This window comes from Condylura cristata, unplaced genomic scaffold (assembly GCF_000260355.1).
Source record: "Condylura cristata isolate star-nosed mole 26May11 unplaced genomic scaffold, ConCri1.0 scaffold00011, whole genome shotgun sequence".
In the NCBI taxonomy this organism is placed as follows: domain Eukaryota; kingdom Metazoa; phylum Chordata; class Mammalia; order Eulipotyphla; family Talpidae; genus Condylura; species Condylura cristata.
In genome coordinates, this window is record NW_004567112.1 from 48,611,222 (window position 1) to 48,627,260 (window position 16,039).

Here is a 16,039-nt window from a genome sequence, read left to right on the forward strand (position 1 = left end):
CCCCCCCCCGTGGCGCAGCAGGTTAAACAGCAACACTGCAGCCATCATTTCGAGATTTATCCTCTGCCCCAGAGGTGATCCATATGGGGCTGCAGATTTCTCCTGCCTTGCCCGCTGCTCCCCTAAGCAGTGTACTTCGTCCATCTGCCTGTTCTGCTACCCACTCTGCCACTGGTGAATCCTCTCACCGCCCCTGCTTCGCTGGTTTGTACCTCAGTTCTGTATGAATAAATAAATATTAAATAAATAAATAAATGTGATACATAAATTCTATTAGTTTAGAAATTTCAGATGTATCACAACAAAGAAGCCACAGCAGAGAATATTAACAATATTCAAATTGAAGATGTATTACAAAGTGGGCATTTTTGAAAATATGCAGTAAGAGTTAACTTTGGACAGGACCCACTAAAAATAATGACAACTAACTAAAGCATTAAAATATATTGCATTGCTGTTACAAGCTACTTAAATATAGCTTCCCATTATAAATGTACAAGATTTGATAATTGTTTGGGCAGTAGTGTATTTCAGTAGATTTGCCTGTTCTCCCCAGGACTCTGTCTCTGGTAAATTCTGTCACTCACCTCTCACCCCACACCTCTGGTCTACACCCATTTCTTCTCTGCAAAAATAAATAAATGAAATCTTAAGCAAAAACTCCAAACTTTCCTTGATACAGTGATATTTAGATTGCTTCAATATAAAATAAAATGCTTTAAAATAAAAATGAAAAACTGAATGAAGAATTTATATGTGTTGGGAGCAATGTAGCTGCAAGTGAGATATTTATAAAGGAAGAAGGAAATGCAGAGAGTTAGGAGAAATGATAAGAGGAATACTGTAATTCAAAAACAAGTTTTGGTTAGAGAACAAAAAGAATAAAGTGTTCTTTGTCTTCAGCCACCATTTAAATAGAGAATGGTGAGAATAATAGAAATACTGAGAACTAAATTTTCAATAAGTTAAGAATGTATTCCCTCTTTTGAAGGATTGTCATGAATCTGAGCAAATATCAGAACTATTTTTCATAATGTATTTCTGTGTACCAACCACATACAGAAAGTGGATTTATAGTAAATATAAACTCATGCCATTTGCAGCAACATGGGTGGAGCTAGAAGGGATTATGCTCAGTGAAATAAACTAGAAGGAAACAGAAAAAATATCAGATGGCTCCACCTATTGAGGAGTATAGGGGAGCCAAATAAGGCAGTAGGGAAAAATAACAATAATAATAAATATAAAAACAAAATTAGTGGACAGCTATAAATCAGAGATATTCTGCAAGGGACGGAGAAGTAGAGGGATAAAAATAGGGGAGAGAAGAACACATGGAGGTATGGTGATGATTCAAGTGTGAATTGATGATGAGATTGTTTTAAAAGATTTATTTATTTATGCTTACAGAACTTGGGTCCAGGCTAGAGGAGTGGTGGCTGACAGGATGTACCAGAGACAGAGTGAACAGGCAGACTGGCAAAGTACACTGCTGAGAGGAGCATAGGGCGGGTCAGGAGAGGGCTGCCGTGCCATGTGGCTCAACTCCCTGGCTGGGAATTGAACTCATGCTGCAGTGGCTTCGAGAATTTCACAATATGGTACTTTAACCTGCTGTGCCACCAGGGAGAGCCAGGTGATGGGATTTTATGGGGACTAGACTTGAGGACAAAGCATATAAGTATGCTTTGTTACAAAATGAATATTGACGTAAGATGTGTGTATGTATGTGTGTGTGTATACATATATATGTATATGTATATATATACATATGCATACATACACACTTATATATATAAGATAATGAATAATTCTCTTGAATAAAAAATAAAGTAAGTTGATTCAGCTGGATCATCTCTAAGTTTCCCACAGTTACTTAGTTTTATGTTTATTTTATCCTAAATGGAATAAAGTTCTGTCCCAGTGGGATCCAGAATATTTTGGTTTGCAATTGCTTGTCAAATATTATATTTGATCTGAAGTTTCTGAACTTATTCTGAATAAGAATTTAATATATAAGTCATGTTTTATTTGTTCATTTTTGTTTTTTATATATCTAACATGATTTTCTTGTCAAAAATACCAGTAATATTTTATGTATGTTTAGTCAGTAGCATAATAAAATTATTTTAGACACACATTCATAAAATTATTGAACACAAAAATGTCTAAAAATTGATATATTAAAAATTTGACTGTGGAAAATGACAGATGATATATATATATATAATGTCACATAAATAATAGTAGGTGATAGATAATAATAGACCTATGTATACTATATTGACCTATATCTAGATATTGATGCATGTATTGTAATATTCTGAAAGGATGGCAAAAAAGAAAGAACTATATCTAGAGTTAAAAACTGACATGTAATGATATCTTTTAGAGTAGCATGATTCTACACTTAGCCAATTTTCACACCCCTCAGGTCAGAAATTGATGAACTCAATTTAAGGAAAAATAGTAGTAGGAAGATAAATGAACTTCACAGCTACCTGAGGCTTTACTAGTCTGTGACAGTCTAGAATTACTACATACTGTTAGAATCACATGGCATTAGATTGATAGGGATAGTATAAGGTCACCTCCAAAGATATTGATTGAAGCTAACAAAATGGATAATACAGCTCCCTAATATATTTAAAGAGTAAGATCATCTTGAGAAAAGACATGAAATTCCTTAATAGCTAGAATTTCCATCTCATTTTTAAGTTAGAATTCAAATCAGCAAAAGAAGTTCTTATAATTCAGCAGCAACAAAAAAATTTGGAAGGATAATATACTAGAAAAAGATTTTAACATAAATCAATCATTATATCTACAAGAATTCATGAAGTATTTACAATTACTTTTGAACCGTTATGCTAAATTGTAAACTAAAAGAACACTGAAAAAGGAGAAGCTGGCATGGTAGAGGACTATTGTAGTTAAAAAATAATTCTCTTAGCTTTCCCTCTTTCACTGAGTCAAGAATATTGGAACTGAATTATCTCATAAGTCTCCTGAATTTTCTCCAGTGCTAGAATCAGAGAAATTGTCCTAAAATTCTCTTTAACATCTCTTCTGTTGTCTTTTCAAAAGTAAAATACATAGAATTGCTTTTCCACTATAGAACAAGCCAGAGATTCTCTGCATTAGAGCCAATTTTAGTGAGAAAATCTGGAAGTGATAAGTGATTTCTCTTCAAGCCAGTTTTGTGAATTCAAAATAGTTCTTGGTCTATATTGTATATTTAGGGTCCTTTTGAAATACTAACTGCCTTAAAGGTGTCTAACAGGCATAAAATTGCATCATTTCTCCGTACTTAAGACCAAATAAATGATAGTTTATCAAGGACAAATACATTTTTCCTAACTCCTTAGTATTTTATATTATAATTATTACTAAATATTAATATACACGTTGGCAAGAAGAGTTTAAAAAGAGTTATCCTGCAGTGTTCATTATTTGTGTGCCATTTAGAGTATGTCTTAAAGACAATAAAGTTGAAGAGCTTAATAGAAATCTGGGAGGCCTATGGTAACCACACTTTGGTGAATAGCTTTGTCTTTTTTTGAAGATATGAGGAGCTTCCTACTGGAGCAATTACCTGTTTTGAGAGAAAAAAAAAATCCTGAAATATTGTAGCTACATGGACAAAAACTAAAAGTAAATGGGTTAGAATGAATAAACAGCAAAATGAATACTGACCAATGAAAATAATGTCTGAGTCATGAAAGCTGTTAAGGAAGTTCGGCTTCATTTTTAAAGAAACTTATTAAAATCCTATAACTTGAGGTAATGAAAGAGCAGGGCACTGCATAGGGAATAGCCTTGGGCTCTTCAATTCTAATGGAGTAAGTGAATCATACATAACATAATTTTCTTACCAAGTATTAGGAATATAAGAAGTCAATAAAAAATTAAGCACTAAAAACTAACTGTGGGATTATAAATACTATAATCAAGGTTTGGAATGCAAAGATTTAAATTACATTTAAGAAAGATCCTAATACTGACAGCACTTTATGAATTTAATATCCTTCTTTCCCCCGAACCACTTTGACTTGCATTATTCCATCGAGTTATCACTGAAAGTTTGTGTGAACAGGATGAGTGTGTCAACATCTTATGTCAATTGACTAGGCTAAGAAATTTAAGTACAGAGATTACATGATTTACCTGAAGTTACAGAAATGGTCAGAGTCACACTCATAATTGTAAATCACTGCCTTTTATTGAATAGCTGGATTTTTCGATAACATAGCATTATTTCTTTTTCATGTTATTTATTTCTAAAATTATCTTTTTTTTAAGATTATTTATGCATGCAGAACTAGGGTACAGGCCAGAGGTACAGGGACAGTGAAAGGATACACCAGAAACAGAGTTGGGAGCAGAACAGACAGATTGACATAGTACACTGCTGAGGTGAACAGTGGGCAAGACAGGAAAGATCTGCTGTGCTTGTGGGTCATCTCCCTGGCTGGGGCTCGAACCTGCACTGAAGCAGCTGTGGCTAGGCTTCTTAGTGCTGTACTTCAACTGCTTGCACCACCAGGGAGGGCCCAACATTATCTTTATTAAGGTAAACTTGGTTTACACCATTGTACCTTTGGAGGTTATATCTCAAAATCTCTTGAAATGCATATCTTCATACCATGCCCACCACCAATGCTCCAATTATCCTTCCCCCTGCTTCAATGAGCACAGGAGTATGTACATCACTTCAAATTAGTGTTTGTGTATTCTTTGAGTAGATACTTAAGAGAGGAAATGCTTTTAGACCTGCCTACCTGCTATTCCTATTTTAAGGAAACTCAATTCTGATTTCAATAGGCACTGGATCATTCTACAGTCCCACTAACAGTATGCAAGAGTTCCTTTCTCCTATATTCTCACTAAGACTTTCTGGTCTTTTTGACATGGGCTAGTCTTACAGGCTTAGCATGCTATTTCATCATAGTTTTAAGTTTCTCTGGTAAGTGACAATGGACATGACCATTGGCTAACTGTGTGTCCTCTTTGGGGAAGTATCTATTTAGTGCCTTTGCCCATTTCTACTTGAATTAATTTTTTAACTTTCATTGAATTGCATGAATTCTTTATACCTTTGGATATCAGTTTCTTGTCAGGCCTGTTAAGTGCCAATATTTTCTTCCATTCTAAGTCACATGCAGTGTTGTAAATCAATGTTACCTTTATACAAAACAGCACAATAAAAAATTGAAACAAAACCTGATTCATCCCAATTTTCTACGGGCCCCTATTTCCAGTTTGTTAATAGAGATGGGCAAATATTTTATACTTAAAATGGTCCCTAGTGAATTTTGTTTCATCCCCTCTGTATTGGAACCACTGTTACATATAGTTGCACTTGCTATTACTAAGATTACTAGTTTTTCACTTCAATATTAAGTCTTCATTTGTAACTTTTTGGAGTCTGTTAAAATCTCTTGGAGGTTTTTGAACTTTATATTCAAGGTTCTGTTTAGTTTTCTTTTTGTTTAATGTAAACTTCAGTCCTCTTTTCTGAACTGGATTGAATCCTAAGATCCCAGATGCTACATTCTTATTCATAGAGGTCATATGTCTTCATTCTGGCTTCTTTTTTGTCTTTGTTAAAAAGAGACTCTTCCAAATCTTTATAACTTCCCTTTAAACAGATCAACAAATGAGGTACCACAGAAATTTAGGACATATTCATAGTTAAAAAGCGGGTCTTCCTCTTTTTAAGAAGAAATATGATCAGAAGCCAGATCCTGGGTTCATAGAACTTTCTAGTGATTTCTGGAATCTCTTAAACATTTGGTGGGGAAAGGAGAGGTAGATTCCTGATGACTTCGGAAAATGCCTAATTCTATCTGCTTATTCAGCATTTAGTGGATATGAAACAGTAATAGCTACCATGGTATACAAAAGTAAATAAGAAATAACATTGTTTTCAGTAGTTCACAATAATTATCAAAAACATAAAAGATTCCATTTTTAAACTCATATCTCAATCTTGTATAGTGTGTCTGTGACCATTTGTGTTCTCTCTTTTAGCTGTAAGGAACAAATATCCACTCAGGCATTACAGTTATGTACTATGTTAGACATCAAAAGATAGGAGTTACATTGCAATCAAGCCACATAGAAACTACAACTATAATAAGCAAAAAACTGACAACCCATGAGGAATTGAAGTAGGGAAAAATGGGGATGAGCAGTAGACTAACTTCTTAGGACAGAGGCTAATCAAGATGGGGTCACATGTTGTGTTCTAGAACATAGTAAGGATTTTCTATCATTACATTATATGGTGATTTATGTTTTATTGTGGAGATTTCCTGATCCCCAAACAAATTAGATTGTTTCTTCTTTGCCTAGAAGACAAAGTGTAGTATAAAAGGTGTATTGAGAGATGCACCCAAAATCCCCCTGACCATTTTGAAGAGTGACTTTTAGTGTTTGTCTCTACAAATGGAAACAAAGTGATCAAAAGTATTGTTTCTATAACTCAACCTGGTAGCTGTCTTCCTCTATTCTGTTAATTAAAAAAAAAAAACAACACAGCAATCCAGAATACTTGTATCAAGGGTATTCATTAATCAATACTGATTTATTTAATTCCATTTTATAAAAGGCACTGATATGATCACTACCTTCAAAATATGATTTTTTTGCTAAAAAGTTGTCAGTAAAAAACTCAGTTACTCTGATGAAATCATAGAAATAATAGACTCAATTAGCTTTTGATAAATTCAAGGAAAACATTAGAAGCTAGTTATAAAGTTAGCTTCACAGCCTCAAATCCAAACATTAGACAACATATTGGTGTCCTTATTTCCCATTTCATTTTGTTCCAGAACACTCAGTCGAGTGGCTTTTCTGGTCTCACTTCCACTGTCCCAACCTAATGATTACTTTAAATTAGTCCATTTTGTGTTCTCTTATCTAAGGCCAAGGTCTCTATCCAAAGATCACTTTTCTTCCTTCTGTTTCCAAGGTTAGAATCAACTTTTTTCTTATTTCTTTTTTCTCTTTCAAAAGTTCATATTTGTACATTTTCAATGCTACATTTTCTCCTGAATTAATTTTATTTTTGAGTAAAAGAAAGACACTAAAATCAAGGAAATATTTCCAGAATTGTCAGGAAATCTGTAACAATATTAAGTAATTAAGTACAATTCATCTTCTGTTCAAAAATAATAGAACTGCTGTCTAGAAGAGCAGTCAGCTCTCATAAAATGTACATTATATCTCTATATCCATTCTATCCATCTTTTAATATTTCTTAGTATTAATAGATCCTTTACTGTTCTATCATTTGACCAGAGATTCCTCTATGAATAATCTCCAGTGTAGGAGTTGGCAAGATGAAGAACATGTTGTCTTGCAGCTGACTTACTTTACAATCGGTATATATGTTTTACAACATAATATTAACCAAAAAATGGTTAATTATCTAAAGTGTGTTAGTAATTAGTCTAATAAGTATAACTTCATTTACAACCCTGTTAGTGAGCCAATTAAAGAAAAATTTGTGTGATATGTAGTCTATAACAAAGGTAGGAATTAATACTTTGTTCTTAGTCAAGGCTGATTTTCACTTTTACTTAAGTTATATGATGGAATGAATTGTATTTATCTCAAATTCACATCTTGGAGGCCTAGCTCCACTGTGATAGTATTTCAACATTATGTCTGAGAGGTAATTAGATTTAAATGACACAGTGAGGGTGGAGTTCTCCTTGGTGATTAGTGGTTTTATAAGAGAACCTACTTTGGCCTATCACCAGGGGTTATCTGGGTGTGAGTATTTACCTGTATGCTTAAGAATTTGGAAGAAAATCTAAATGGAGACACACAGAGTGAAATGGGGTGAGGGGAATGGTTTATTTACAAAGGCAACTAGAGAAGGAGGGTCAGGGATAGAGAGAGAGACAAAGATAGACTTCAGGATAGCAAGAGAGAGATAATTGGTCCACATGTGTTTAATACTATTCCTTATGCTAACAAGTGTCCAAGTCAGATAAAAGCAGGCCCAAGCCAGCATGTGTTCACTTGTAGACCAAGCATAGCTGCTTAACTCTATCCTAGTTCTCAGCAGTTCTCACCCTGTTCAAAAAGTCTGGCTCTTGGCATATCAAGACAAGGAACTGCATGTAAGTTATAGTGGGTGGAGGAATGGAACCTTCCCTTAGTGGAGAGGTATCTGTAACAGAAACAGGCAACTTGATCTTTTTCCTTCTTCACCTGAGGAAAAGATTGCATACTGCAAATTAGGAAGAAAGCGTTTACACAACCTATGATTGATCTATGATCTTTGATTTTTATTTATGGAACTGTGAGGGAAAAAATTCTGTTAGTTAAGCCACACAGTATTGTTTGTTTTTTGTTACTATGGTAATTTAGAATAACTAATGCAACTTAGATATTTAATCATGACTTGCTCAAAGAACACAACTGGCTTGAGGTTATCAGCTTCTACTTTACAACCTGCCAATACTTGTAAAACAATAATTATTTGTTGTTTCATTTATATTTAGTTTATAAACACATTCTGCTATAGTATTGGATAGAATTAGAATGTAGGTAGAGAGATGATTATTTAATAGCAGAACCAATATTTTGAGATCTTTTTTCTTCCTCTGAGTTTTTCTAATACTCTGTTATTTATCTGATTAATGTCTGAATTTTTTTTTCCTCTTAACTTGAACTAGTCAACTGTTTTCCAGAAATGTAGGACTTTGCTACACTAACTATTCATGGACAATGCCTCATGACTTATTGCTATTTCCTTTGAATACTGTAACCCCAGAGAACACTGTCTTCTGAAGTTTGCACCCATATATATATATTTATGCATACAAGAACTGCAGTGTAGGCCAGAGATAGAGGGTGAGAGGATTCACCAAAGACAGAGTGGGGAGCAGAATAAGTAGATCTACTGAAATACACTGCTGAGGAGAGCAGCAGGTGCGATAGGAGAGATCTACTGTACCATATGGCTGGGTTGCACATGCAGTTTGCTACATTGGCAGGTTAAGTGCTGTGTACCACCAGGGAGGCCCCTGTACGTTTTACTTTTATCACCATAGAAATGTTGACAAAATTGAAAGAGGAATTTGTTTTTAAAGATTTATTTATTGATTCATACAAGAACTGGCATAAGGCCAGAGGTGAGCAGATTCACCAGAGACAGACGGGGTACAGAATAAGCAGATTGACTGAAATTACTGCTGAGGGGAGCAGCAGGTGGTCAGGAGAGGTCTGCCACACTATGTGGGTCACCTCCCTGCCTGGGCATGGAACTGGTACTGCAGTGGCTTGTAAAAGTTTCATAGTGCTGTGCTTAACCTTCTGTGCTACCAGGGAGAGCCCAAAAGAGGAAAATTTGAAGAAGAATAGTGAGAAGCAAATCCCATCAGTTAATGATATTCTGAACAAACTCCATCCCCTTCTTCATGCAGATAAGATCTCAATTACTTGGATTGCAATTTCCGTTATTTCATAAATTAGACTTCCTGAGCTGGGTGCTCTTCAGAAGTAGTGGTGGTGCTGAGTTGCCAGGTGGCCCTTTAAAAATGCTAAAAGTATGCTGGACAGTTTTTCTTGCTTTTTCAACTCCGATTTGCATCCTGGTACTGCTGCGAGTAAAAACAGTGTTTAGCCACATGCTAGCTAAATAACACTCTGCTGCATCCCTCCCCCCCCACCCTTTTTTTTTTTCTCCCTCCTTGCCTCTTCTAACTCACCATGTAAACAAACGTTTAAAAAACTTTCTCTGCATGTCTGGTTTGGGTTTTGTCCTGAATTCTTAAGTATCTGGGTAAAGACGAACATGCATGTTACCCACATTGCTCCTGGGGTTGAACTGTAATACTTTAACTTGCTACCTTTGAGTGAAAAATTTAGCTCCCTGGAAAGATTATCTGGTCTAATTCATACACTATCTGATGTGCTGTCTTTTTACCCTTTACACACACACACACACACACACACACACACACACACACACACTTTTTTTTTTTTTTTCATTTTGAATGCCTTCTTGGTTATTACATACTGGGTTCAGAATCATTAATGGAATTCAGTTATTCCAAAGAGAAAATCAATTCTCATTTTGATGTTTAAAAACTTTCACACAATATATTTCCAAGACAATCATCTATTTCTCTCTTAGAGAATTGCAAGAGCATGAAACATATCTTATGTAACTAAAATATATAAAGATAATCTGAGGTATCCTGATAGTTTTCTAACCTTTCTTTTATTTGGATTGAAGTCGCATGACTAACTCAGTACAACAGACTGTTAGCAACAATGGCATGTAGTTTAGAGCTGCTATGAATTGGGTATCCAAATTCCGATGGCAGCAATGTAGACTTTGCTCACTACTCTGTACTGACAAGTTGAAGGCTGACATGATTGGAAAAATCAACGAATCTTTTTGGATCCATAAGAGAAGGGATACCACAGGGTAAACCACTATCCCAAAATTGGAGAGGTAGGTGAATACAGGGAATTAGTGTTATAGGACAAGGAGAAGGGTATCTCAGAACCCCCAAACCTGTCTGCATTAAAATAGGTTCTGCCATCTCCCACATCAAGACAAACCATATAAGACATTTAATAGAAAGGAACTTTAATACAATTAGTGTGCAATATAGAAATGACAAAGAATAGTTTCCCAAACAACACCCTGAGTTGCCTATCTCTTCTTGAGATAAAGCCCACCAGATGGGACTGGCCCAAAGCAAAGCCTGAAAGCCTGTCACAAGATAACATCGGTCTCCTTCTGGTGGAGACTGATAGAAAAGAGTCAGAAACAGCCAGGCAATTCTGGGAGAAAAAGATCAAAATCAAAACCAAAATAAAAACAGTCATTGTTAAACCCCTCATGGATCTCTCATCCACACCTGTTTCAACCACATGCAGTTTCTTCACATGTCTTTTTTCTGTATGCACCCTTCAGGTCTTCTCCCCACTCTTCATCCTATTTCCTTACTCTCTGAATCTCCTCTCTAGTATCTTTTCCTCCCCACTTAGTGCCTCCCTCATTTGGTGGGGAGGGAACATGAAACCTTCCTTTTCCTATGGTCCACCCTGATACATTACCAGAACAGGTCTTCACAGTGAGGGGAAGAAAAAGTGATGAGTAGGAAAATTGAACTGTAATTGATGAACTGTGATAGGACCAGTACAGACGGTTCTAAAATTTAAAATTCTTGAAGACCCAGTCATCGGTCTTGATAGGGATGGCAGGAACACAAGACAGTGATATTTTTTTAAAGCACTTTTTTTTTAAAGATTTATTTATTCATATAGAACTGGGGTACAAGCCAGAGGTGCAGGGGTGGTGAGAGGCTTCACCAGATACAGAATGGGGAGCAGAACAGGCAGATCGTAGAAGTACACTCCTGAAGGGAGAGCAGAGGGCAGGTCAGGAGAGATCTGCCACACCAGATGCATCACCTCTGGAATGAGGATCGAACTCACACTGAAGTGGCTGGCTGTGGTTAGCTTGCAGTGCTGCGTCCTAACCTGTTGTGCCACCAGAGAGGGCCCAAAGATAGTGATTTTAACCTCCAGGAGCTCAACCAGAAATAAATATCAGTACAAACCTCTGCAGGCTTCCAGACAGGGTAGAGGAAAGGGAATCATTTTGAAATAGAAACAGAACTCTGTTTTTCTTACTATGGTCTGCCCTGAGGCAGGGGCTGGGGGGTGATGGGAGAACAGTATTTACAAGAGTTTAACCTATTGGGATATTATCAGAATCTAATTTGCCTAGGGATAAGGAATACCCCAATACAGCTTGGTTTAAGCTTTCATATTGGAGAAGGAAATAACGAGCGATAGCCCAATAAGCATCCTGTCCTACCTGAAGGGCGAGAGTGAATATGAAGGGTACATTTTTCAGATAGTCTATCCATAAGATAGGAGAAGACACCTAACTTGCATTTACATTTTACCTGAGAGGCAAGTATATTTATCGAGTTAAACAATTGTGCTGGAATTGTCTATATGAACAGTATTTACCGTGACTCTCAAAACAGAGATTTCAAAATTCATCTTCTTTCTGGAATGTTCGCCCCGCCTTGAGGATGACTATTTCAACTTCAATGTACAAAATAATTTAAAAAGTCTCTATGTCTTTCTAACCTTTTTACATCAAAGGGAAGAACTGATTTGTTTTTCTTCTCATAACCTACTACATTTCCCTGTCTGCAATACTGACCTGGATTTATCAATTATGTAGAAAATACCTTGATAATTATTTACTTCCTCGAATGTGTATGTCACTTCCTTCCTCCCAGTACACTATAAACAGATGTTTTCTACAGATAACTTTTTAATAAGATATATTTCTTTCTATAATTATCTTTATTGCACTTTCATTCTCCTGATTAAAGTTAAATGAAATTGATGCAAGCAAGCCTGCTAAAATCATTATAAATAACAACAGGCATTGCCTTTCCTAAGTATGATTCAGTGGAAATCTAGTGATAGTCTCTAAGGGAAAATGAACACTCACAGTGTACTCAGGACTAAAAAAAAATAAATAGTATTCATCATGAATATCTGAGTGAATGATAGGCAATATCATACTTACCTATATAGGTACAGACACATATTTCCTATATGCAGTCTGCCTGGAGTTCTAGTAACTATGAAATAACTTCTGAAATTAGTTCTACCAATCTTCACCTCAAATATTATTCTGTAATTATTCCACATGCACTGCCAGGGGCTTTCTAGAGAACAGGATTATCCATAATCCTAGGGCAAATTTGTCTCTTAAATTATAGGAGTATTATAAAAATGTATGAATAACATTAAACGACTAGCATTAAAATGAATTATTTGCCCTAGATTCAAACTTTGGGTAATATTAAATCTCTTTGAACCTATCAGTTTCTATGTATGAGATCAGTGTGTTTTGCTCTCAATCTCACCTGGATTTTTATACTTATTGAGCTGATTATTTTTTTAATCTTCTGTTAGAATAGAACAGATGTCTTATATCTGAAACTAGTAGCCTCCCTCTCTGGTCCTGCACATAGGTATCCAGTTGAGAGGAAAACAGTTGCTTCTCCACAGTAACTATATCTTGGAATATAATCCTCTGAGTATCAACCAATGTCATACTGAGGCATTTTAGAAAAGTATATTGGATCACTAAGTCATCTAACTCCTATTTGAACAGAGAATTGGAACATTGACTGGGTCACCCAGCCCGTGATTAAACAGGAAAACTGAATCTTGGGCTGTAATGCTCAAAAGTCCTATTTGACCAGGTGTACTGAAAACTCTAGCATACTATCTAAACAAATAGACTACCCAGAATAATCAAGAGCACCATACTAGAACAAAAACAAAATCATTGAATTCTCATTCATAATTGTCTTGCAGTTGAATTGTCTGAATAGGGAAGACTTAAAATCCCCAATGCTAGAATATAGCTCAACCCATTGCAAACTATGATGCTATTCTCTTCTACACTGTCACCTGAACCTACTCATTTAAAATATCACCTCTTAAATAGAGGGGAACCAAATAAGACATCAGGGAAAATAATAAAACAAACAGTCAATTATAAACCAGACATATCCTGCAAAGGAGGAGAAGGGAAAGGGATCAGAATGAGGGAGGAAAACAGGATACTGTGGTGATGGTACATGGATGAATTGGGGGAGGAAATTCTATGAAGTCTACATCTGAAGGGGAAAAAATAAGTAAGCATTGTTTTAAAGTAAATAATGAACAATGATGTGAAATATATAAAAATAAATACATTTAATTGAAAAGAATAACAGCACTAGAAAAAAAGTGTTCCCTCTTAGCTCCTTTGAGGGACCTGCCCAAACCCTCCCTTCTGTGCATATCAGATTAAATATTGTATATCTGGTTAAATATGATAGCTATCAAAGTTTTGATGGATTTCTTCAAGGAAACAGTACAAGCATTACTAAAACTCATAGGGAATGAAAGAAAACCTAAAATAGCCAAGGTGATCTCTACAAAAAAAGAACATTGGCAACAATTTTTTTTGATAGCTATTACTAATAAGTCTAAGAATTAAAAAAAGGGAAATTCATTAATCCATACATTCATTCATTGATGGGATGAAATATGATAACGTGTGTATACTAGAATATAGACTAGAAAGAATTACATTTGACATGTAATTCTTAGTAACTTATTCCAGAAAATCCTTGTTTTCTGAATAGTGAGTTTGCAAGATTCCCATTGACTTTTTCACTTTTTGATGATTATTATATGCTCTGTGAAAGATTATCCCAGAGTTTCTTTCAATAGTTGATTCTTTTAGTGAATTTCAAATATGTCTGACCTTTCAAATCAAGGTAGTAAAAACAGATTAAACTTCCAATTAACTAAGACCCATGTTTTCAAATATAGTTGACCCTTAAACAACATGTGTGTTCAGGGCACTGACTTGGGATACAATCCAAAAATCTGGATTAGAACTTTTGAGTCCTCAGAAATGTGACCATCTTGGTATCTTTGGGACAGTAGTTTCAGAAACTCTATAAATACAAAATCGAGAAAGTTCAAGTTCTTTATAGTTGTCTTAGTGTATCTATAGTATTTGCATGTGCATTGGCTAAATGCTCAGATATGGAGCAGCACCTGTAGTTATAGGGAAAATTCCATGTAAAGTGGACTGCACAATTCTAACTGGTGTTGTTCAAAGGTCACCTGCATTCTTTGAATTAGCTTTCTTACTGATTTGATGCCTGGGTAAGGCATCAAACTGAGGCATCCTGGAAGGACAGTTATTGAATTCTACAGGTGTTCTGTCCGACACATTACAGCAAAAAACATATGCAATGGGTAGTAGTATTGCTACAGAAACCCTACCCCCAAAATATGTGTGTCTGGATAACCATTAGGAAAAGAAATCCCCAGAGAATTTCAGGTAAACCAGTGAAGGCTTTTTACTAGAAACTCCATACAATAGGGAAACCAGGGTCAGAAGGGAGAGTTTGGGCAGGTCCCCCAAAGGAGCTAAGAGGGAACACTTTTTTTCTAGTGCTGTTATTCTTTTTAGTTAAATGTATGTGTACACATATATGTATATATCAGCTTGTCAGAAAAGTGTGATGCATTCTTGCTTGAAAAACATGAAAAAAAATATGTCATGACTTTTCCATCAACCCAATATATGTATATAGAGGGATGAGATAGCATGTATATACCAGATTATTCTAATAATGTTATTCACCAGTGCGAATAATTTTGATATTTTGAATCAATTATAAGGGATTAAAGTAATGCACTGTCTCCTAGTTCATGACCCCAGATAATAGCTTCAACATAAGACTTCCATAGTAATTTCATCTAAATTAATTAGTGTTAAATAAGAATAAATATTCTTTTTAAATTTGCTCATGGTTATTTCCCACATATCTTAAAGCAGTTAAATACATTATTCAATTTAAGGTGACCTTAGATTTCTTGGTTTCTATGTGTTATATCAGGATTAGATCTTTAAAGTGCTAATGTACCTCAGAACAGAAAGATTTCATTTATGACTCAAGCTAAATGCATATAGTCACAAGATGAATTGTTGGGATGGAATCCACATTATAATAGAAGCATATGATCAATTAGCAGCAAGAGAAGGAAGAAATATGAACCTCTTGGCAAGGCTGGAGACTAGCAAGGCAGAGTGAGAGCAGCACAGTCTGCACAGTTCCTGGCAACCATTTGTGCACAGGAATGGGTAGGTCACTTCTCAGAGCAAACATTCCCCGTGACTTTTGTCAAAACCTAGAGAAAACTTCAGGTTCACAAGCCTTGAGTCCAAAAGGATCCCAAATTGGCTTAAATCCAATGCTATGTCTATTGCACTTTTGAGAGGCATGTTATCATGCTAACATGTTGATTTTAATTAAGACAGGGTCTTGAAGCCCAGCCAGGTTTTAATCTGCTCTTTTTCCTCCGTGATCACATCTGGGGCTTCTCTGATGGTGCAAGGGGTTGGATCTCTGCACTATGAGGCAATATGCAGCTACTGTAGCATGAGCTTGATCCCCAG